The following is a 24,541-nucleotide window of genomic DNA, read 5'->3' as shown; positions in this document are numbered from 1 at the left end:
GTCTTTTCGATCAAGTACAGGCCGTCCAGAAGGCCCATGATACGGCGGTAAGGTTAAACCTTACTGTCCCGACGTGGGAGCCGCCTGCATCAACCTAAGGGTTGATCTTCAGGACAATAAATAAAGTTCATCATACCATACCATCGGCGTGTGACGCTTCTTACCGTGTCAGCCCTTTCAAACATGTGTTACATAGGCTTCTGCTATGAAAAAATTACATAACTTGTATGTTTCCAGCACCTCAACGCCGAAAGCGTCGCCGAGTGTGTGCGCGTGAGGTACTTCCACGGCTAGTGGAGTTGCGTGCCCACAGTAGCGAGCATCAGCAGCAAACGAACACGGTTGGTGAATACTATTTCTGTACACTGCGTATATATCTCCAAAAGAGATAGGATGCAAATGGATGTAGCCGAGAATTTTTTTCAATAAATTTGGAATGAAATAAACAGCTATTCTGCCTCGAAAAAAAGAAACACTTTATGGCGAATATGGGCAAATGCAAATTATGGATATTTATGGACGAATATTTCCTATTTTACATATTCGATGGAGTGTCTTTCTATTGGGTATTTTCTTCAAAATCAATCCGTACCAAACATTTACTATTCGCACACCCCTACAGAAAAACAAACCTTAATATGTAAGGAACTAAATTCTGAGCATAGTCACCGAGCACAAATGCACATTTTTGCACTTCTAATGTTGCATCTGCACGCCTTCTTCGATCATTGGTTGGGGTATGTTTTGCATGCTGGAGCAGTATATCTATAGGACAGAGAACAGCTGATAACTGCACAACCGCCGCCGGGAGAACTGGTGCGTAGCCCTGAAAAGGGCTGTTTGGTTTCTTCTTGCGAAGAGGTGCTTAAAGGTGTGAGATGCGTTTGAGGAGGTGACAGAAAATGAATTCCGGCACCACTATGATCTGTACAAACAACGGGAATTGGTTGTGCGCTGAACTCGGCACCATTGATGAATGCCGCTGGATTTTCAGCGGAGAGAAAAGTGTTGTGCACGCTGAGACTCTTTATAAAGAGAAGCTCCCAGCAAAGTGTCGGTAGCGAAGAATTCTCAGGTGACACTGGCGACGTATTTTTTGGTTTCCACCTGATTGCAGAGCTCCGGGATGCGGCCAGGCGCCAGGCCATGGCCCTGGAACCACTGGCGAGCAAGGCCAGGTTGCCGAGCGGCAGGTTTCAGCCATAGAAGCCATTCCGCCTTTGGGCCTTGAAGGTAAATAAATAAATAATGTACACGATGTTATGCCAAAAATACTGCACCAGACTGGAGAACATAGCAAACCGTAGTGGCAGCCTGATGCTCCGGGAAGGAAACACTGCATTGTATTGCTTGACGTTGAGGTGATGGCAAGTGACTAATAAATTCACAGTGGCTAATGAGACCACACTAATAGTGTGTTTGTAAACTTTGGCATATAGACAGCATTCGTTTCACTTTCTTTTCCCAGCTGTGACAAAACGAAAATAAAAATAACGCACCAAACAGTTGCAGCATTACATTGGATGCTGCCGACGAGCTCGCAGCAGGCGGCGGCGTACCCTCCGGAGGTGGTCAGTCTGCACGCCCCGTGGTCTTTGAAAAAGGTTCACTACGTGGCTGAGCTACTGCTGGTCCCTCAGGTACAGGTCCCGCGGTGGTGGCACCCGCACGGGTGGTGGTGGCGGGTAGATACCTACACAGGGTTCGTGCGGGTCTTTGAAACCCTTGAAAACCCTTGAATTGGAAAAGATCGTTTTCAAGGCCTTGAAAGTCCTGGAATTTTCCGAGATCCTTGGAAATCCTTGAATTTCCTAAATTTTATTTTTAATCAACTTCCAGTGGTTGCATTCGAGAAAATTTCGACCCTCCTGAATTCCCGCTACAATCTTGCTTAAAAAAAAAAACGGGAATTCTCAGGCATGTTGAATTGTCTGGTAGAACTCAGGGAATTCGTGCTTCAATCAGGGAAAATTGGCTGTCGTTTTATTGAGAGGGAACGAAAGTCGCCCTACTGCTGGCTCGAGTAAAAGAGAGGACTCATAACGAATTGTCTTTGACGCCGTGTCGTTGGCTGGAGGAGTTGCCAGTGTACAGCCAACAATCGATTTTCCGGGCGCCCGATTTTTGTGAAATTCCCGACAGCGCGGATGGCTTTGCGGCTCTACCACGCGCCCAATATGGGCAATTTATAAAAAACGTGTGTAATTTCAGACGCAAGAACCCTTCGCTGTCAGATCTTCCGGAGTTTTTGCCGCTGCCGGAGGTCCCAAATGGCATTAATCAAAGCCATAACCGCAGTTTTGATTATCTCGCCGCCTTGAGCCAGCGCTCTCGCACGCCGATCCGCTGGCAGCCGTAGTAGCTACCACGGCGGCCACACTCGGCTTCCCTGCTTCGACGTTCGCTATTAAGGTTCTTGCCGTTCGGTGCCGTGTTTCCATTGAAAGAATTCACCGCTGTCCGTAATCGCACCAACTCCGCCTCCGTAATCCTCGCGTATGGCTTCGAAGCTTGGAAAGCATGACGCGTTGCATAATGCTGGTTCCCGAAAGGCAGCTGCGCCTAAGCACATCGACGTTACGCCGTGAAGCGTACGTAAAGTATTGCGGTGAAGCCTAACAAGCGTGGGAAGGGGCAATTGTCACGGGACACAGTACATATTCCATAATTATACATCGCGTGCACCCTCCTTGAAAAGGGGGGTGCACGCATGTATAAATATGGCCCTGTGTGTGCTTCTTGAAAATACACACACAGGACCTTGAAAGTCCTTAAAAACCGTTCAATTTTTGACATATGCACCAGCATGAACCCTGCTGCAGTCTGCTGGACAGCTGGCGGCACGTCACTGTCGTCATCGCCCTATTCGGGGGCAGGTTCACGTGCTGCCAAGGCAATGTTGTGGAGAGCTGCGCAAGCGGCAATGATGGTCGCTGCTCGATCTGGGTTGTAGAGCAGGGTCCGGTAACGCTGCAAGCAGCGCAACCTGCTCTTTAGGATCGCGATGCACCTCTCCACGGCATTGCGCATGGCGGTGTGCTCCTTGTAGTAAAGGTCCTCAGGGGTGCTGCCAGCTGTATGCCCCGGCACTGGTGTCAAGAGCCACGGCTCCAAGGGATAGCCGTAGTGTCCTGCGCAAGGGCAGGGTGAGAGGTTTAGCTATATCTCCTTCATTGTGGCACACATTTGCAGCACTCACCAAGCAAACATTCACCAGGGCGCAGTTCTGCTTCTAGGTATACACGGAGCGGGTTCCTACGCCACACCCATGAATCGTGACAGGACTCCGGCAAGCAGGGGTTGATGTCTTGGATGCAGAGGTTTGCATCGCATGTCTGCAGATTAAAAATTAGTGCAAACAATTGTCGTACAAGTCTTTTAAAGGATTTTGTGCTATGAACCTAACTGAATCTCCGCACACTGTGACAGACTGTTCGAATACTGCTATGAACAAATCTCGGTTATTGGAGGACTTGTAGTTAAAGTTTCAACACTCGGACTTGTTTTCGTCAGGGCACTGTCAAAGGCAAGCCCGCCTGTTCGCTGTTGGAGACGTCCCAACTTGCTGGCACCCCCGCGTTTACCTACGTTACCGCTATATGTTTCAGCTAATGTTCCACAACACCTCCAACGTGAAAAACTGCCGACACAAAACCGGAATAAAAGAAAAACTCCTTTAGTGCTATTAAAGGCACATGTATTGCAACATGTAGCGCCCATCATTAAACGTGTGCACATTGAATGAGGACGCATGACCGCAGCACAGTGCAGCGAGTACAACGGCATAATGCAGGAGCGGTATTTTCAATCCATCGACATCGTGAATCAATCTTCGGGGATACTCCGCGATCGAGCAGGGATAATTTCATGTGCTTTGGAGCCCGCTGAACTGCAGTGTGTCCCGCACTGCCAGATTTAATCACTGTTCCATCGCGATGTACACTCAAAAGGAATCAACTCCCGTTGTGGATAAATCGAGAATACCGCTCCTACTAGATTACGTTGCAACAGTCAGAGTGAAATGGGGAATTTCTGCGACACAAACGAAAAAAATATCACTGGGGATACAATGCACGAATAATACTTACGATCACGGTATTCATAGCGTAGAAACCCTTCTTCGACATATAGCTTTCTGTATCCCCGGGGCTCAGGCCTTGGGGCTGCTGTATGGCGATAAGTGTGCGATCGACGCAGCTGAGCACACCGGGGATCAGTCCAAGCCGCGCAAACGCCGCCTTTGCCCTGGCCTTCGCGGCTGTCGTCTGGGGGAAGTCCACCCACCGCTATTGCCCGCCAACGACAGTTATGGCGTTTGCCTCTTCGTGGATAGTGTCACTGACGGACGACTGCGACAGGCCGATGAATTCTTCACTGCCGACGCCCCGCTGGAGGCTTCCCGTTGCGAAAAACCTCAGTGCGCACAATACCTTCCGCCCATTAGAAATTCCACTCGCTCGCTGGCACCAGATGATGGGGTCGGGTTCACCGCACAACCAACGCACCGTTTCTTTTGAGAAACGAAAGCGACGCCGGAATTTGCTTTCTGTCATCTCATCAAACGCTTGGCGTGCCCTTAGCTTGTTGCCGGGTGACGCAAGAAAAACAAGTCGCAAAGTATAAGTTCACTTATGCGCAAAGCTTTTTAGTTTTAGCGGGGAAGAATAAAAAACAAATTAAACGTCCATAAGTTCATTTCACTTTTCTTTTTTCGATGCTCGTATCAACTAACGGATGGAATTTACACTACCCGTGACGTGTTTCCTGTTGCCAGTTTTCGCCGAGTGTCCCCGCTTGTTGAATTTTTTCCCTTTGTGATCCCGGCACCAGCTAAGTGTGCCGAGTCAGCGTCAAGCCAGTGACATTTCCATACAGCCAATGGCAGGCTCTATAGACAACTCGTAGCAAGCGGCAGGTTGGTTATAGCGTTGTAGGTTACTGTAGTGTTTATCTTACCTGCTTTTTCTTTAACTTCACATTGAATTTTGTCTCAGTTTGCCGAGAAACCGAGACGGACTTTTGTAGTGCGGCGTGGGCCATTGAGCCGTACGCTCGCAAGGCGCCAACAACGCATTTTGTAAATACACAAAATTCTTTATTGCAGTAGCGTTGCCGTCAAATATATGTACATACCCGCCGTGGTTGCTCAGTGGCTATGGTGTTAGGCTGCTGAGCACGAGGTCGCGGGATCGAATCCTGGCCACGGCGGCCGCATATCGATGGGGGCGAAATGCGAAAACACCCGTGTACTTAGATTTAGGTGCACGTTAAAGAACCCCAGGTGGTCAAAATTTCCGGAGTCCCCCACTACGGCGTGCCTCATAATCAGAAAGTGGTTTTGGCACGTAAAACCCCATATATTATTATTATTAAATATATGTACATACATATTTATAAAGAATAATGCACACACGCTCAATGTTTGCCAAAAATGTTGCAAGTCGCAACGCGAGCACATTTAGAAAGTCTAGGTTTGAGTGAGCACGTTTAAGCAATATACATACTTACATGTTTTGTACGCACTTCACTTGCAAGTGCTTGTATATGTATTTGCTAAAATTTTGTCTACAAGCAAAAAAAAAAAAAAACAAACGGTCACACATTTCAGTGGCGTAAAAAATGGTTACTCATGAGACCCCTTTCGATGCATGAGGTAATGCGCCGTGGAAATGCGATTCATGTAAGTTCATTTATATGAAATTAGCAAATATACATGTACATGAAATACTAGCTAAATAGTTTCCATTTACATTGTATACAGTGCTACATGCAGTTTTGAATATTTCATGTAACAGAAAACCAAATGTGAGTAATGTAAACAAACGTTCGAGGCTGTAGCCTCGCAGGCGTTCATTGCGGTTGTACTTCTCATCCACAGTAAAGCTTCTGCATGCGCCTCTATTGTATTTATTAGGGCAAACATGTAGCCAACGCAGATAATCACTGAAGAGGCACTTGCTGAGGCATCTTGTGTGTGCATACATATGTTCAGCCTACTAACTATGGTAGGGGAAAAACGCTGAGCATGACGGCACACTGTAGCGGGAAACCTCGCAGAAGGACATTGTCTAGTAGAAGAGGTGCACGAAAAACCCGGCGCGGTTGGGGTGTTGCGCTGCTGAGCACGAGGTGGCGGGTTCGATTCGCGGCCGCCGCATCACCGTTGGGGGCGTAATGTAAACACGCTCGTGTAGCGTGCATTGGGTGCACATTAAGAAACCCCAAGTGCTCGAAATTAATTAGAGCCCCCACTACGTCGTGCTTCATAATGAAATATGGTTTTGGCATGTAAAACCCTACAATTTAATTTGTGCAGGTAAAACAAAAAGTTTACAGAAACCCAAGGTATATAAGCTTGTGCAGTGTACTACAATAAATTACATATCTTTCAGCTACCTTCCAGCTGACCTAATCATTATGTTCAGTAGAAAATACTGTGCCCAACGCAGTAGTCCAGTGGCTACGACATTTATCTGCTGAGCATGATATAGCTAGTTCCATATGCTACTGCAGCGCCAATATTTGTATGGGGATGGAGTGCAAAAACGTCCATTGATCAGGAGGGCCTCATAGAGGCATCCACTATGAATTACTCTTTGGTATCGAATATTAAGACCAGCATTCCACAGAACCAGCAGTGAAACTTCACAGGTATCTTTTACGGCAAAACAAAAGATCAAGTATCTGCTGCAAAAGGTATGTGCATACGCAGCGGTTGCTCAACTTTACTATCAACTTGCATAGCTATGCTGGAGGTAATAATATTCCCTGTTCTAACTGGTCAGCTTGCGTGTTATTTTGACAACGGCACTCTGTCTTGACCTTGTTTCCGTATTTTGTTTACAAATGAGATGTGCCACATAGCTTTGTTCTACAAAACATGTTTAAAAATTTATTGTTGCAGCTAGATGAACAGAATAGATTTGGTTGTTTTGGCATTATCTCTGCAAGATTTTTGCACACATTTGTGAAATGTATGGAATACTGAATTTCTTGTCGGAAGCAGGTGTCCAATTCTATTATGTATTCTGTACACCCTTCAGTGGTTGCTGAAATTGAGCATAACAGGTGGTCCAAAACACCATCCTCCTTGAGATGTGCAAAAAATTTATATCTCCCAAAAGGAACACCGCCATCTTTATCGAGTCACTCGCTTTGCCAAGTGCAGTCAGTGGTCTTCAGAGCAAGAAAGGTCTTTACAAGAGTTCCAGGAAAATGATATATTACATTCTCATACATCCTATCAGTCATGTCAGTGGCCTCTTGTAATGGTGCTTGTGCGTAAGGACAGTCAACGTTTTGTCTGCTGTGGCTCATAGTAGGTGTAACGCTTGAGGACACGAGTGCAGAAGCATCCTCGATGTTGGTGATTAATGTATTTGTTGTCACCTAGCAGTTACCCTGTGCAGATAGCCTGAAAAGTTTTCCTATACAGATATGTTTGAGGGAAGCGATGAATTAATAAACATTGAGTCTTTCATTGCAACCATGCTTGGGGCGAGTGGTTGCAAAGAAGTTCTCCAATGTGTCTTGTTGTAAACGCCCTGCTTGCAGATTTGAAAAAGTGAAGCTTTATTTTAGATCTGTCCACAGCAGGAACATGGCTTTGATTGTTATTCGCCATCTTTTGATTGTGGGCGGCTGCTTGTCCCGAGGACCACTGAAGTGCCATTGGGCAATGAAACTAATGCACGACTCAAGGAAGGTGTGGTGCTGCGAGCCCTCTCACACTGCATACCTCATTTTTTGATCTTGTTTTTTTACTACAGAGCTGTTGAGGGTGTTAGAAAGCGTATACATCCTTTCTGAGAATTCTTCAGTAGCTTTTGCACCGACAGGAAGCTCTCCAACAGCAAAAAGACTGAGCAGTGCAACAGAAACAGATTCACTAAAAATCTGGGTTGCGTGCTTCACCCTCATCTCAGTGAAAGGCATCCTGTAGATGTGTTTTCGAAGTTTTTTGGCCAATCTGCTTTTCAAATGTTCAATAGGTCTGTTGGATGCCTGATCTATGTTACAAGTTTTTGTGTACAGGGTTTCAACGTGTTTCCACTCCACAACCTCTGAGCGAATTGTAAGTTTATCTCGCCTCAAATTGTTTCTTGTGCATTTGATAGGGTGAGGAGTGTCAAACATAAGTATACGTTTCGATTGCTTACAACGAAAAACGGCTTATTAAAAGAATGGATAAGCATTTTTGAGAAGTTCACATTGTTTGATTCCTGGCCACAGATCACCGCTTTAACCTAGAGACCTTTGGTTTCAAGCTGTCGTATTTGATCAAACAAAAGCCGTCGCGTCACAAGGCCTGGAGTTGCATTGTGGGACACTATGAAGGCTACTGGCTACATCTTACTTGTCTATATGCCTGACACTGCCACAACAAGTGCTGTGTTTGCCACACGAGAAGTTCTGCTGTTTACGTTGTCTGTAACGCCAATTACAATGTCCTTTGACTGATCATACATTAAATTTCGTTTTAAGGCAATTTCATCAAATAGCAAACAACACGCTCTGTTTTGCACTGGCCAATCCTTCCTTAGTTATCTAATTGCACCCATGGCACCTGGTATGATGACAGATGCCATGGAAATATCTGCAAGCCCGCGCCTGAATGTCCTCACATGCGGCAAGTGGAAAACCACCCTTAAGAAGCGATAAGCTTTTGGAGAATGGAAGAATAACTTTCAACCAAATTGCTTCATTTCTTTGGACAAGCGTCAAAATTCTACATTTAAAAAAACCCCGAAAATATCAAGCTTCCACCTGTGTGAATGTGCAATGAAAAAATGATATTGTGTGTCATAGTACATCTCTAGCGGACAGAATTGATGTTACACATGAGTCTCAGATATTTTAGTAATGCGTAAATACATCTTTCTGAAAGCCATAATACACATTGTAAGACATTCACGTAATATGTAAATTGACAGATCTCATTTGTCCACTTCGAATAATCTAATGGATACTGTTTATAGAACTGCGGTATCTGTTTTTCGCGGAGAGATATTAGTTTGTATACTTCGCGTTTCTATTTCTTTCTGAAATTTCGCATTTCTTTCAACACAATTCACGCCCTAAATCGTAATTCTGCTTCAAACAGTCGCTACAAATCCAACTTTCTCTCTCAAATGCCACAGATTTCATTAACATTGGTCCAGGGCTTATCTCAGAAATGCGTTTTTGCGTTTTAGATGTACTTCAATAGGCCGCCTTGGACTTGGGCCCGAGCTAAACCATCCTCTTAAATGGGCAGGTGTTCAGTATACGTACATGCAAGGAATGAAGAAGACAGCAATGAAGTGCTCGGCACATGTGCCTTTTTTTTATCATGACACATTAGTGGGTTTATAAGCATTGCCTGTGTCAAAATTTTCTGGACAGCTCCCTTGACATAGATGTGTAATCAATGAATGACAACAAGGGATGATTATTTTGAACAGAAAGAAGTGGCAGTGGAAGTAATGAAGTGCTTCGCTTGAATCATATTGAGTGTAATAAGAAAACCCTTGTGCTTTGGTTAATTATTGCTCACTCAGGACCGTAACTGTATTAGTCACATGCTATTCCTCAAATCAGGTTTAAACATTTCATTTTATTGAGGGTATGAGTGTGCATTGTTATTGCAGTAGCGTTTTCTTTACTGCTCTTCTCCCTCTGGGAAAGTGTAGGTGATGGCCTGATAGTGTGCTTTAACAGAAGTATATTGTAAATGAAGTTAAATCTCACAGTCCTTACTTGTCAACCATGGTGATGAATTTTGCGGTCCCATTGCAGTCTTCGAAACTCTGCAGATGCAGCTGCGAGGCAAATTCCAGTGCTTTGCTGACTGATGCACTGAATGTCTGGGCTGCAAGTTTTACTTTCATTATCTGTTACAGAAGAAACAGAGACCACAGACACTATTGTAATTGCCACTGTAGTGTCATATATTAACAGGTAGGAACTTACCTGTCGGCAGTACTCCACATGAGCCCGTGAGAGCTTGTTGGCTGCATTTAGTCCTTTTTCCTGGAGCTGGTGGAGCATTGTAATGTGTTTCCACTGAACGACCTGGAGCCAACATTAGTAGAGAAAGTCAAGCCTCACTTTCAAGGCAGAGACTACTTGTTTTCAATGTTGTCACCAGTCCCGCCAAGTTTAAAAAAAATGTAATTGTGTGTAATGGAAAAGTCAGTGTCATAGCTAACTTTATGTAATCAAGCACAAGCTTACCTCATACTGCATCTTTAGGATACCAATGGCGTTTGACAGAATTTACATAATGTCATGTCCGAAATGTCACTGGTACGAACCTGACATTAAGAAACATAGAGACAGCAGAAGGCACACCCAAACTCTCGAGGGCGTTTAGTTAGACGAACATCTTGATGTAGGATAATTGGAAGAGTGTAAGGAAATGTTTACAATAAGTGTTACACATTCCAAAGATTCCGGACAGTAAAGTTAGTAAGTGAGCAAGGTAGTAGTTATAAAACAGTTTCCTGAATGTGTTAACTTCACCTAACAATACATAAGATGATAAGTTTGCCATGACATATACTACTCTGTAATGGCGCACTAATTTGGGTGTTTGAGTTTCGGTAACGCTTCATAAACGGCAAAAATTCTCCATAAGGTATCCATGCGTTGTAAATTCCTATATTACATATGTTCGCTTCACATACACTCATTAACACACTTTACAGAACTGCATTTTTTTGTGTGTGTGGACAGTTATGGTTTTATAGGAAATGTGTTTGTATGTTTGTGTACTTTGAATTTTTATGAACTATTTGTAAGGAATGCTATGCTGAAAAATAATGTTTTACATAAAGTAGCATGCATCGAAACTTCATTTTCCAGATGCAACACGCTTCATTGGGATCACTATGAATTACCTCACTAAAGCTTAGCATGTTTTGGGGTCCCTCATTTACAGGTTCCATATTTAGTTGCGTAGAAATGAGGTGGCACCTGCTAAAAAGTCTGTGAAACCAACTGGACAAATTTTGAAGACTCGTATGGAACAACTGAAGGCTTCATTGAGAAGCAGACACTTCTTATGCAAACACTCGTAACAGTTTCCTTGATTCGCACTATGTATTTGTGGCAAGTTTCTTCATACAGGAGCCTGTGCGGTTAACACCAATGGTTGAAACATAATGTAAAGTTTGCCAGTATGGGCAATGCTTTGGAGAAATTTTTGTTATGAAAACATTATTTATTAATTCATAAGGTGTTTAAATAATGCGTGGTTCGACATAACCATGTGCAAATTATGGTTACTCATTGCACAGTCCTGTAATATAATTGCACAACTGGTAATTTTTGCGGGGAGCCTACAAGTTTATTGTTATCACTGACGCCTTGACACGCACATTTTGGCACATGGTTAGTACTAAGAATATATTTCCACTGCTTTAAGACTTTAACCACATTACAATTACGCATTGATTTTGGTCGGAAGATGAACATGAAGTTGACTTTCACATTTCATTTGTACAACTTTTTCTGAAATGTAGTGACACACCTTAAATGACGTCACTGAATAAAAAGTAGGGAAAACAATGAAAGAATGTTTTGCAAACAATCCACTAACACAGCAAGCATTCTGTGTCAGTGTGAGCATTACACCACATTGTAAAGCATGTTCACTGCTTTTGAAAGAGGCAATGATAATTATTCAAAAAAAAATAGTTTACCCTATATGTGCTGCTTGTCAGAGTCTCCTTGTATCCGAGGAGGTTCCTCAACAACTTAAGGCCATGGCACGCGTCAAACACCATGTGAATGTCCTGCTGCTTGTTGACTGGGCTCTTAAATGTTGTCCTCAGGGCACTGTACGAACATTCATGAACTCGACAGCCGAGCAGCTTAGCTATATGGACATTTGCCCCGAGACAGTCACAGACAACTGCCACCACTCTTACGCCGCACTCTTGCAGGTGGTGGATAGCCTGCAATAGCAGGTCCCGCTGCACTTCACCTGACAGGCCAGCGTTTAAGAAATACCCAAAGGGCATCTTCCATGGTGATGCCAGCCCAACAACCATGAATACAAGAGCATCAGTAGCAAGTGGGGTGCTTCTGGGGTCACTTGGTTGTACATTGTTCTGGCCAAGGTCGGCATATCCAATAAGACGGCCTGTGGGGATGTCTAGTTCACATGCCTTGCTGATGCTCATGCCATCAAGTAAAATGGAACAAAGACGCTCACGTGGACTGCCGTCCTTGTGCCTACCCATTAGGTCGTTCAGCACCTCGGCAGTGAATCCTGGCCAACCGTCAATGACCTTGAGCCATTGTCGGATTTTTTGTACGCTCGGCATTGGAAACAATGTGCTCATGTAATCATAGGCCCGGGGGGAGTAGTAATGCAAGGTTGATGCGAAAGTTTTCATTTCTGGTGTGTACCTTCTTCCACGGGGCTGTTCTACCACATTATTCTGCCAATTCGCAACAATTCCTTGCGTCAGATTTTCAAGATGTGCCTCCTTCTTTGCTAATTCTTGTAGATGTGTGCAGTGCTCATGTTGTTCCCCTGCCACACTTCCCAAGGCTTCATTAATCTTGCTATAGCGATTTGCTTTTTTTGCAGTAAATTGACTTTTTTTCGTGCTGCATTCAGGTCTTCTCTGAACCTCTTCATTCTGCCCTCCGGCTGCTCTGCGGAGCTGTACGTGTGGTCAAGAAGGACATTCTCCAAGGCAGTAGTTGATGTCCCACCATCACTCCGTATGTGGCAGCTACGTGAGGCTTCCTCAGTGGCTGGTGACGGAGTGTCATGCGCCTGCGATAGAATGTATAATGCATGCTAACTTAGCCACCTATTCACAGGACAGAGCACCGTTAGCATGCATCCAATCCAGTCTTATTACACACACAAGCATGATGATTGTTCATGGCAAGGCTGCAATGGCACTTATTACATTGACAGGTAATCAATGTAACTGTCTGATAATGTAATGGTTGGGGAGGGGGGACCTGTCAGAATCCACACAGCCGTGTGTGGGACATGTTACGCATGTGTCGAGTTCTCTGGTCCTTTCAATCCGCAAAAGCTGCATACTTTACCAACGAAGGGGTGCATTACAAGCTGACTGCTGACAGACCCATGCACCAAGTTCACTTGTTTGTGCTGTTGCTCATTTATACATTGCCTTTTTTACTTGGCTTGTTCCATACAAAAGCCACATGCAATGAACACCTTAACTTGTGCACTCTACATGGCGCTTCTTTTCACAGACAGCGGTGAGTGTGTTTCCATCATTTAGCATTGCCAGGAGCCTTCATCGTGGTTGTATGACCAACATGCATGCAAATTAAAAATGTCTCCCCTTTTCGGCTACAACTTCATTCTGCTGTGCATGCAATACAACTACATGATTGATAGCAGTACGCTGTATTGGTACCTTCTCTTCTTTCATGTCAATTGTGCATTGAATGAGGCTTTTCCTAAAAAAAAAAAAAAAAAATTCATTGTACAACTTCTGTAAATTTTGCTATGATTGTCTGCACACATGGCAGAAGAGCCCAGCAGAGACACCTATTGGCATGCAAAAGTGAAATGTATTATAAAACCACTTCGCTACGATTGCATCCTTGTGTAAAACATTAAACGCGATCTGTCTCGAAGCTTCTGCTGTAGCACTTTCCGCTCTATATTGACACATACCACTATTTGTCAATTCGGTTTTTGCGGTTTCTATTGTTACACTTACTGTATTGCTATGAGGCATATGAGCTCTACGACTGGAATGGCGATCTTCTAAATTTTTTTACAAGCAGTGCGGGGCTTCAAAGAATGAGTTATGTAGTACCACAGTTGTTTAAAAGTTCCATTAACGCTTTCACATCCTCTTACAACTGCACATAAACAGCATGAGCTAGGAAGGTAAGAAATTTGCCTGGTTGTGAAAAGTCATGCACGAATTGATTCATGGCTGTGCATGCTAAGTGCTGTTACCACATTTTTATAACATTGTTGCTGTTCTCGCAACACTCCACCACTTTGTTTTTTGGCACCACCGGCTGTTGTATCCCGTCACGGCTGTGTATACACTGGTACTGTCAACAAAAATATCCCATGTGCATACCTTTTTATCATTGTGTGGAGTGTAGAACCTGGATGGCACTGCACCCTCATGAAGGCGGCGGCACTGTAGACCAGCGAGAAATGCAGCTTCTTCAATATGTGCTGAGCATAGCATGTGGCGCCCTGTCGGGGTGAAACCTGGCTGGTTCATAGCAAGGAGCCATTTTTGCAGTAGGTGTTCATTGTTCATTGGAAACCTGTACACGAAAAAAGAAAATGTTTTGCTGTAATAGCTGACCAGCACAAATTCGAGCTTTCCAGAGCAGTTCCCACTAGCTCACAAACCCTTTTTTGCCAGTATATGCCTATTGCATATATCGACATTATCACTGTGCATTGTATCCATTGCAAGCACATGAAAAGGTATACTTATGCTCTATTATATAAGCTGCAGAGAACACAAACATTTTTTTACTTCCTGCACATTTTTCAAAAAGCCGCAGTGAGACATAATTTCACTGCATACACTTTTACATACTCCATGTAGTGCTGCTGCTATGCCTGTGCACCAAGCCATTTACCGTTTCATCACATTTTCTCAATTAATTGTGATTGTGCTACGTACCTCACGCTTATAATAGGAGCTTTTATTTCCATGCTCCCTAATTTCTCTGTTGACTGTTACATCCACATGCTTTGCTTAGTCCACACATTTTTATTTTAGACTCCCTTCACAGGTGCCGAATTTATCCTTTCATTTTGGCGACACTAATTAATCCTACAATCTAAACATTGTCATTTTTATCAATGCCCATACCTCTATCATTTCCGAATGTTATCATTGTATCAGGCAGCATTATTAACAATGCCTACTTGTGCATTTCGACTCTAGCACTCCACCATGGGTTTTTTGCACACGCTGCCCATGCACGCCTTTTTCGGTTAGTATGCAACAACAGTGTGACCACAGCAAGGCAATGCTAAACATAATAGGACTTTTATAAAAATTAAAAAAAGAACCTTCAACAGTACGAGGTGACACTTCTGATAATCCTGCTAGGAGCTATATGCACGGCACACGTGCTTTTGCCTATTTACATGACTACACTCACCTGTGGTACGAGAGCTTGCTGCTTCCTCGCTCGAATTTGCTTGTGCACAAGCGGTAAGCACAAAGCGAAGACATCGTTGGCAGTTGGCTCCACGCATTCAGTCCGATTTGTTTGTCTGACTAAGCTTCGAAAAGGGCCGGCAATGTGCAGCTGGCTTGCGTAAATACCGGTTTTCATACAAATAGTTCACTGGTTGTAGTCCTGTTTGCCGCACCAGGATGCCTACACGACTGCCCAGGCAGCAGCTGACGCCGTGTTAACCGAGACAACGCGACGAGCGTTCACACGCTGAGCGTCAACACACCGGTAGCGTCTACGTTTCCATGCAGACGCTACCGCGGGTTACGTTCAAAACGTCACACCGGACGCAGTTTCCAATACAGTTAAAGACATAACAAAGATATTTCATTTGGAAATTATTTTTGTAATGCAAGCTGCTTTGTGCAACGGGACACGCTGATTAACGAATGACATACACGCAAAGAGCATGTTAACACATAGGGCGCAATCGCACGCGCTTGTATAGTGTTTTAAGCGTGGACAAAAAATAAAACACGGACACATGTAATCTTTTGCGTAATTGCAGCTTATTGCGCTAACTGATTCCTTACGCTGCCAGATGCTACAGTAGATTTTTGTAGGAAACTCTATGACAGTAGACACAACGGCACGTAGCACGACGCACGGCCAATGCGGTAGCAGACGATGTTTGTAGCAGACGAAGTCGTTTTTCCCCCCGCTCTGACGACACATAGGCACAAGAAATAGTTGGCAGAATTCGTATGCGTTACCTTAACGCGTAGTAGCTGTAGTCACAACCTACACATAATGCCATTTATCGGTGTGTACTGTTGTGCATGTTACATATCAAGAAAGTATTTCTAAACCGACAGACATTATAAAATTGGGGATGGGGGGAGGGAAAGACTTGCACTTCACGCAGCCTTTCAGCATAATTTATTAAATGCATCTCGTGTGACTCACACCACTGCATAATAGCAGAGGTGCGCACTTAACAACTTTCTTAACACCATCTTTTATACGTCGAACAAAACTAGCGAAACAGAAATATTGCCTATTCCCATCATTTCCATCGTCCCTTTCCACCCCCCCCCCCCGTAGTGTGTTTCTATGCCTTTCCCCCAAAGCTGTGAGCCATAGTCCATAAATATGTAGTAGCCCACTTGGCCTGCGCAAAAATAAGCAAACGCGTACTGATTAGTTACTAATTATGTGTATATGCTCTCTTACCTGCTTAAGCACACTAGTACGGCACCATCACTTACAAAAATGAAGCGTCATATCTGAAAAATAATTTCTATCTGGCACTGCATTTTTCAAATTCTTGCTAAATCTAGTTACCAGTCACAAAGGCAACACTGGTACTACAAGCTTTCTTTCTACAAATTTTTTGCCGTTCGCTTTTTTTTAAGCGCGTGCTGTCAATTACTTTCAGTGTTTTACATAATAATTGTGAATTGTCACATTCACTAAGCAATATCTTGCTCAACACGATCAATTTGCAAAGCCACAAAGCCGTTTGAAGGCGGAAGAACGAAGTTTAGGCAAATCCATGTACTTCCCATAATTCCCATGCTGGAACAACCGCTCTCATTGCAGCTCCCATAGACACTAGCGCCACAGTTCCCTCTAGTAATTTTGTAGGAAACTCTATGGTGTCAGGCGCACGCGGCCGAACGGGAGCAACACGCTCCACCGGTTGCCCTGGCAACCGCCGCAAACGGCGGCAATTTCTTTCGAGGCCGCTAGGTGCCGCCAGCATGAGAATGGCTCGGCGGGCTTGTGACCTTTTCTGGTCGCCGCAAACAGCGGAGTTTCCACTCCTATATGTTACTGGCTCCGTGACCCAGGGCACTCTCGTTCGCTTCTTCAGCACTGGTAGCCCGGAGAGCGTTTGGTGCTACGATTCAGCCATTTGAGAACAGCGCAAAATAAAACGCATTCCTTTTGATGACCGCTATTATAAGGTGATCTGTAGCTTCCGGGTGTACGCAGCGCCATTGTTTGACATCCACGCTATGACTTTTATTCGATGGGTATAAACGCTGTTGGCATTCGTCGAAGAGAAACATGCCTTCGATCTCTTCGAACATGTGACCAAGCTGAGTTTTATTTGGTGGAGGAGAACGCGATCGTCGTACGGCACAGGGTTTACAACTACATAGCAGCCGAGATGGTAACAAGTGGCTGCCACTTGGTCGGTTGAATAAGAGATTGCAACGGAAAGGGTGCAAAGCGCTTTATATCTTCCGCCACTTATTGTGCCGTTTGAGCATACTGCACACACTTTGTGCTCGACCTTTACCTCAAAAAAAAAGATGCACAGGTAATAATATACAAATACAAATCTCCATGTCCCTTAGGAACAACGGGAATGCACTGTGAACATGTATGTAGCGCTTACTGTGAATAGAATGCTTTAAAAAATTACAAAGAAGGAACGCAAAATATAGCCTCTGCACATTGCTCGAAAACGAACGTTCACTTAACAACACGCAGAAGTCTTACGGCAGAAACGTCCGCACGTGCACGGAATTTCGCTCACAAATGTGCATAGTAGTCCTAGCACTCAGTTTATGCACAGTCTCAATTGCTTTCTTTTTTCTTGCGACACTTTCACACTGTTCCTGGCTTCGCAGAGGCAGTGTTGGCTCATGCACATTGCGACTTAATACCACAGTAGCTTTGCAATGGCCTTATTCTTGTGCTCGTGGCATGGGAAGGTCAGCGAGAATTGTCGAGAACGTGTTCAGTGGTGCTTCGGAACAGATCGCAGTCGTCCATGCTCTTCTAAAAAAATTTTTTAGCACAGCGAAGCATTTCGTAAGATTGTGAGTTGAGGTGCATCAGACCATGTCGTGTCTTGCAGTGCGTCAGCGCTGCCTCTGGCCTACTGGTGGTTGTGACAGAGAGGCTAGCCTGCATTTTGCGCAGGGAATCAACTTCGTCATTTGTCGGCTCACGAACCTTGTTACATAATACAGGATGGCGTCAACATCGGCACTGCTGCAGTCATATCGCACGATGCCGTCACAGTCCCACTCCTCAGTTTCAACGAACCCGTCGAGTTTTGCCTTGAGCATGTCTATGTTCGACATGTCGTATTTCTTGTTCGTGAATGCAGCTCTAACGGCGGAAAAGTGATAACAGGGTCTTCCTCTCCCGCTTCCCAATTGCCGAGCTTAGATGGTTTCGGCAGACTACACACGGCGAGCATTCTGTACAGCTGAAGGAACGTTGGCATGTCGGGGTGGTCATTTTACCGGCTGCCTGTCTGACTTTTCCGAAGACTCGTTCTAGAGGGTCTTGAGTGAATTTGGCAGTGAGAAGATATTTGAAGCCGCATTCTGTTCGCAGATATTCTGTCAGGTGTAAGGTAGATAAGGTGGATACTCGGAAGCCTTCGGCTGTTATTGGAGTCAGGAATATTTCTTTGATGATAACACCAGGGTTGAGATTGCGTTCCCAGTCGTTGCGCCATTGCAGCAATTCCTTCATCACGAGGATGTCTTTGCCTTCTTTGCGCACTGCGTCGCCTTTTCATAGCATCAAATAGGTCTTGGATACTTTTGTAAACTCCACAGTACCCGCCTCCTCCAATGCTTCGAACACGTTGCGCTCGATGTAGTATTTGATGGCTGAAGCCATAGATCGGCTGAATACCTGCGTGGCGAGTTTAACACGGATGAGATCCATATTTGGGGGGGGGGGGTATAGGTGGCGTCTTGTTATTTTGGGGCATACCTTGAAGCCGCCGGCATTCTGCAGGTCTTCCTTGTAGACAGCTACATATAACCACCATTTCAGCCACTCTCCTTTTACTTTGAGCAGGCGCTGCTTTAGTAGACTATTTCTAATGCACTTAATAGCCACGACACGCCCGAAAATACGTGCACCTTTCTGTCTTCACCGCGTGCCCAAAGAAGTGCTTGGCTGTGTCCAGATTCCCACTGACACCAAGCTCAGTCCACCCTTTCCTGTTGGCGTTGGCGCGATCTGATAAAACGCCGTCAATGGCGCCTGCGTTTTCCAACATCACTATCGCTTGCAGCGCCAACTGGCTCAGAACAGTTCCTTTTGTCGCTTCCCTCTATGCAAACACCCCGGTAGGTTGTGCATAATTTTCCCCGAAGGGACAATACATAAACAGAAGTCCGTGGTTGGCGAACGCAGATGTTTCACCGCTAGCGTCACCGTAGTCAATGAGGCCGATGTAGGTTAGCGTTTTCGAGTCCACATATTTTGTTTCCCTCACCTGCACCTCGTTGAAGGAAGCATGCCATGCCTTCCGAAGTTAGGTTTAACATCTTATTTCGCTTTCAGTGCTGCGGAGAAATCAAAGTCGAAACCACATTTCAGCCCTACAGTAGCAATGTATTACCATAGAGAAAGAGATTAAAACGGGGACACTCGGCGAAAACTGGCAACAGGGAATACGTCACGATAGTATTAACGCCGACCGTTTGCAGCCGCGAGCATCGAAATAAACAAGAAACAAAGAGAGTGTGAAATGAGGCTAACAGAAATTTATTTTTTTTTATTCTTTCCCGGCAGAAGTAAAAATATCTGCTTATAAATTAGACTTTGCGGCTTCCGTTGCCTAGCGACAGGCGAATCGGCCAATGACGAGCGAGATGCATGCTTCATTCGTCAGACACACCGCCGAAGCCAGCGAGACCGGCTGCGCATCTGAGCGCTGGCATGTGGCAACCCGTCTGCCCGTTTTTCTATTTTTGGATTTAGCCTGGTTTGGTGGGATCGCGGCGAATTCTTGCGTTCCTTCTCAACTTCGACATGGCACCAATGCACTATTGGACTACGGCAAGGTGAGAAATTTTGTTCGACAGTATGCGACGCATTTCAAGCAGTTACGTTTACGGCAGGGCACCTAGACTAGATTTGTGACGCAGTTAACAAAAAACAGCACGGCCATCGTGGCACAGTTAATTTGGATTAATGACTCGTGCTGGGAGATGTTTGCGACGCATTGTATGAGTCCCAATATTACTTCAACTTATTTCGGTAGTTTTCGGGCACACTACAGTCGCACAGGGCGCTGTGACGTAGTTGCCCGTCTACTGAATCTTACTGCGACAAGTTTTTTGGCGCTTTCTCTGACCGCCAACATTAGGCAGTTTTAGATGGGCGCTTGCAACCATCCACGTACGCAGCTCGCGAGGTTGCGCGTACGCAACAAAAGCGCGCGCGCGCGCACGAAACGGCAATGGTTGGCCGGACGCAAAAGTTGAGAAGTGGATTGCTGACTTGCACGCGCAGGATCCTGTAGCGTGCTACTCAGCGTCGCCATACGCCAGCTTCCGAAACTGTGTAGCCAATATGAGCCACCACGAAGTCAAGCCACAATTGCCTATCTGCCGCGAAAATCTCGCAGAGTCACCCGATTCGCGCCATTAAGGTCACGTTTTTCAGCAGCACTGCAATGCGGCAAATGCTGTGAAGCGTTCTCTGGGACCGCCTGTCAGTTTTGTCATGGTGAGAAATAGACGACCTTATGTTAAGCAGCGAGGAACGACGGCTTCTTAAAGGCGACGATTCCTTGGACGACCTCGAGTACGAACTGAGGCGCAGAAGGGAGCCAGAACTGTTGCGGTACCGTTCACAATGCGGGCTCCTCGACGTTGAGCGGATTGATGCTACGCTCTTCGAGGTGCAGTTTCGTTTCGAGTAAGAAGATTTCGGTGAACTGGCAAGTGGTCTTTTAGTGCTGGAAGCAGTAGTCAGCGCGCAGAACGTCACTGTCCCGGGGCGCACGGCATTGTCTTGCTCTTCGGCGGCTCGCGTACCCGAACAGATGGTGTGACATAGAGGAAACCTTTGGCCTGCACCCCTCCGTGATGTCTTCCGCGGCGACAAAAATGTTTCGGCACATTACCGTCATTTTCGGCCATCTTCTGGATGACTGCAACAACCACAGTTGGTTACCTCGCTGCTACTTCGGCGCACTTGCAGATGTAAGTCCGCTTTTTCGTTCTCTGTTCGCACACTACTGCTCCCCAGCTTAGCACGCTGCTAATTTGACGTCGAGTCACAAGGCGCACATTGTCTTGCATTCCACGTAAGCAAGTTGATTGTAATGTTCACCTAACGAACTGATGCTTAAAAAACACCATGTTGCACTCTCAGCGCTTGGTTCGTCGTGTTGTTTCTCTTTCGGCCCTCGTCATTTTAGCGCTACCTATTGAACCTGAACGAATATTAACTTCTCCAGCTTACTATTCTAAAAAAAGGCGCATTCTTTTATGATTAGAAAAAAAAAACTCACTACCGAAAGCACCAGGTCGTTTGCTCTTAATTATTGAAAATGCCGGCGGTGTCGTGCCCTTGAATATTCTTGAAAGGAAGTTTTAAACCACATTGACACACGTTTTGTAAGGGCACTTGTAGGAATGCTGTAGCTTGTTTGTGTAAGTAGATAAAATAACTTGCCGTGACAATCCCTTTTCATTGTTTTCGGCTGCAGGCTGTGGAAAGGAAAGGAGCACCTCCTCACAGTTGTTGAGGATTCATCGACGGAACGACTTGACCGATTTGCCGACCGAAACGAAACCAGGAAGCCTACTACTCGGGCCACAAGAGATGCCACTGTGTGAAATAGCACTCTCGTATGTGCTCGAATGGCATGATTTGCCAACTGGACGGGCCTTACCCCGGAAGGCGACACGATGCAGGCGAGTAAGCTTCTTGCTCTTAGGACGAAAAAAAGGGTAGTGTGGTATTTACACCTGCATTACAAGAGCAACGTCACCCCAACAATATTACTACTTGAGTCATGGCAGTGGATTGTGCCTCTTCTTTTCGTCCAACCAATCACACGCCTTACTTTTTGTCTCCCTAATAATTAGCTGAGCCTTACGGATTTCTGTCACATTCTCACTTTTTGCAGGAGCATTACACCAGGTGAAAATTTTTAAAATTAATCTGCTTTCAGGCAATCGTTCACCCATAAAGCGGTTTGACTTACTATGGCATTTGCCTAAATTTATGAGCCTTTCCTTTCTTTTTTGTTTTGGTGCAGGAATTGAAAGCAGTGGCATATACTCGAAGATGGAACGGCTGGTTAAAGTCGAGGATTTCGTCATATACGGTGACCCAGCGTATCCCCTGCTGCCACTAGCGTAGCAAGCATTCAATCAGGATAAGCTCCGCTCGCCAAGCCGTTGAGTGGGGCTTTGGCAAAACAGTTGCAGAATTTGCATTTCTGGACTTTAAAAAGTATGAGAAGCTTTTAAGGCAGCTGTTTGCCGAAATCCACAAAGCTGCCACTATTCTAGTTGACTGCCACACATGTCTGTATGGCAACCAGGTGTCGCAATATCTTGCCTTGCAGCCACCTTCTCTACAACAGTACTTGAAACCACACCGCACATAATTTATGGTGCATGCACAATTTATTTAGACGCCAATTGGTACTTGCACACAGCTGTCTTAACCCAGGATGTAGCATATATTGTGATTTTTGCTAATGCGTGTGATGAAAGCTTATTTTTAATGTGCTCTGCTAGACTTGTGTTAGCCCGGGAGTTATTACTGGCTAAAGAAAACACTTCGTCTATTTTTGCTTCGTTTCATAATTGCGCAAATTGGCACATTTATGGATGCAAGGTGTAACTACTCGACCACAATACCATATTGAGTGCTTGCTAGCAAGATAACACTAAGGTCATAAGTCTCTATCCACCTCTGTGCCACTGCCTGAATTCTAAGCATACATTGTGTGAGCAGCAGCTGGCGAAAACTGCTATGCTGCTTCCATATGCTTCACAATGTACCATTACAAAGGGCTGAATTGCTATTCATGTAAGGTAATGCTTGAGTCTGTTTTGAGTCTGTGCCAATAGTGGAATGATTGTCCAATGATGAGGAAATAAATGCATTTCTTCTACTTTATTGTGGACTCCACCTTTTCTATGATGCTGGTGAGTGACTGTTGCTGGGATCCGGCAAGTACACGTTCTTCAGCTCTTTCTTTCCTCTCCCGCTCTCGTTCCTCGGCTCGCAACCGCCGCTCCTCAGCCCACTGTTCGGCAAGCTGGTGCATTGTGTCATCAAGCAAGTCAACCAGGTGACCTTCACTAAAAGTCCGCTCTTTTTCCCAGGCCAGCCTGTCCTCTTCGAGTGCCAGACGCCTCGACTCGAGGGCAAAGTCCTTTTCTTTAATGTGCAAGGCGTGCCGCATTCTTTTTTCAAGGAATTCACAATTTGCATCCGTCTCACTGTGCCTTCTAGGTCTGGCGTAAAAAAAAAGAAAACGTTCACAGAAAAGTAAAATGCAGTACCACAGCTGGGAGGCACATAAAAGAGTGTTAAGAACGGCGAACATGAGAAAACAACCGTAAATCTCATTTTCATTTTGGATCCAAATTAAAAATACAGTACTTTATTACATCAAGGGGCACATGCAGTTATTGAAAAGCACACACCACGTGGCGCATTTCGTGCAGCAGGGGGGGACTTAGAAGGGGTTGCCTGAAACTAGCCAGTCTCAGTTCCTGTGTCTCCTTTTTGGTTGGACGAACCAGCTCTGCTGGGGCCAGCAAGGGGGTTGAGGGCTGCTCATCGGTTACGGGAGGCTGTTCGTCCACACTCTGGGTTGCGGTGATGTCCTCAGGATCGTCGCTTCTGGCGTCTTCGTTATTCAGAATGTCTGCAAAAAGCTGCCTGGCGGCGTCTTCTGCGTTCGGATCTGCATATACAGTGGCACTAGAAAGAAAATTGTGCCAAAGGAATTGATACCGTGACATTTGCGTAGCACTCCGAGCACAGCAGCGTAATGAAAAGTCGCAAGGAAAATTTACTATGGTGCAGCGTAACAGCTAGGCAGGTTGCCGACAGGTACATTGCCGAATGCAATCACAGGCGCCGTCAACAGTGTTCCTGGCAACGTGCAGCTCGGCCGCGGCATCCCTAGCAGGCGCCGCCGAATTTCGTGCTGGCGCTGTAGTTGCGCCGTTATGAAGATGTGGGCTCTTGGAGCTTGACGGGCGCTCGCCGCGTCGGTCCTTCGTGGAGCCCGAATCTTCACTCCTCTTTCCCGAGCTAGGTCGAGTATTTCTTGCAAGAGTGCCTCGCGCTGACCGTTGTCCTCCTCCGTCCCCGACCTAAAAACAGACACCAAAGAATGCGCATCAACTACTTTAATGAACCTATTTCGCGCGGTTAGCCGGCACTCACCTGCGGAGGGCTACACGCTCTTTTGCGACGAACCGTCCGAGCAGCAGGCAGGTGTGCTCGCGCACTGTCCGACTTGTGGATGGCTGGTTTGTTAAATCCTGCATTTTCGCTGCTATATGTGTCCACTCCCACTGGTCGCCCAAAGGGTTCGCGTTTCGCACATACGATAGCATCTCCAGGTCAACTGCAAGGCTAAATT

At 45.5% G+C, this 24,541-nt stretch overlaps 1 long non-coding RNA gene across 1 annotated transcript; it reads left to right on the top strand.

Annotated features, from left to right (window-relative positions):
• The first annotated feature begins 1,001 nt into the window (after nucleotides 1–1,001).
• LOC129387201 (uncharacterized) lies at nucleotides 1,002–13,853 on the top strand. The gene is made up of 2 exons (XR_008614478.1): nucleotides 1,002–1,233; nucleotides 12,611–13,853. It is a non-coding gene; the product is annotated as an uncharacterized lncRNA (long non-coding RNA).
• Nucleotides 13,854–24,541: the final 10,688 nt, after the last annotated feature.

Source organism: Dermacentor andersoni, chromosome 2 (assembly GCF_023375885.2).
Source record: "Dermacentor andersoni chromosome 2, qqDerAnde1_hic_scaffold, whole genome shotgun sequence".
NCBI lineage: Eukaryota > Metazoa > Arthropoda > Arachnida > Ixodida > Ixodidae > Dermacentor > Dermacentor andersoni.
The sequence above is the reverse complement of the archived record's forward strand: the minus strand, read 5'-3'. Positions and strand labels throughout refer to the sequence as shown.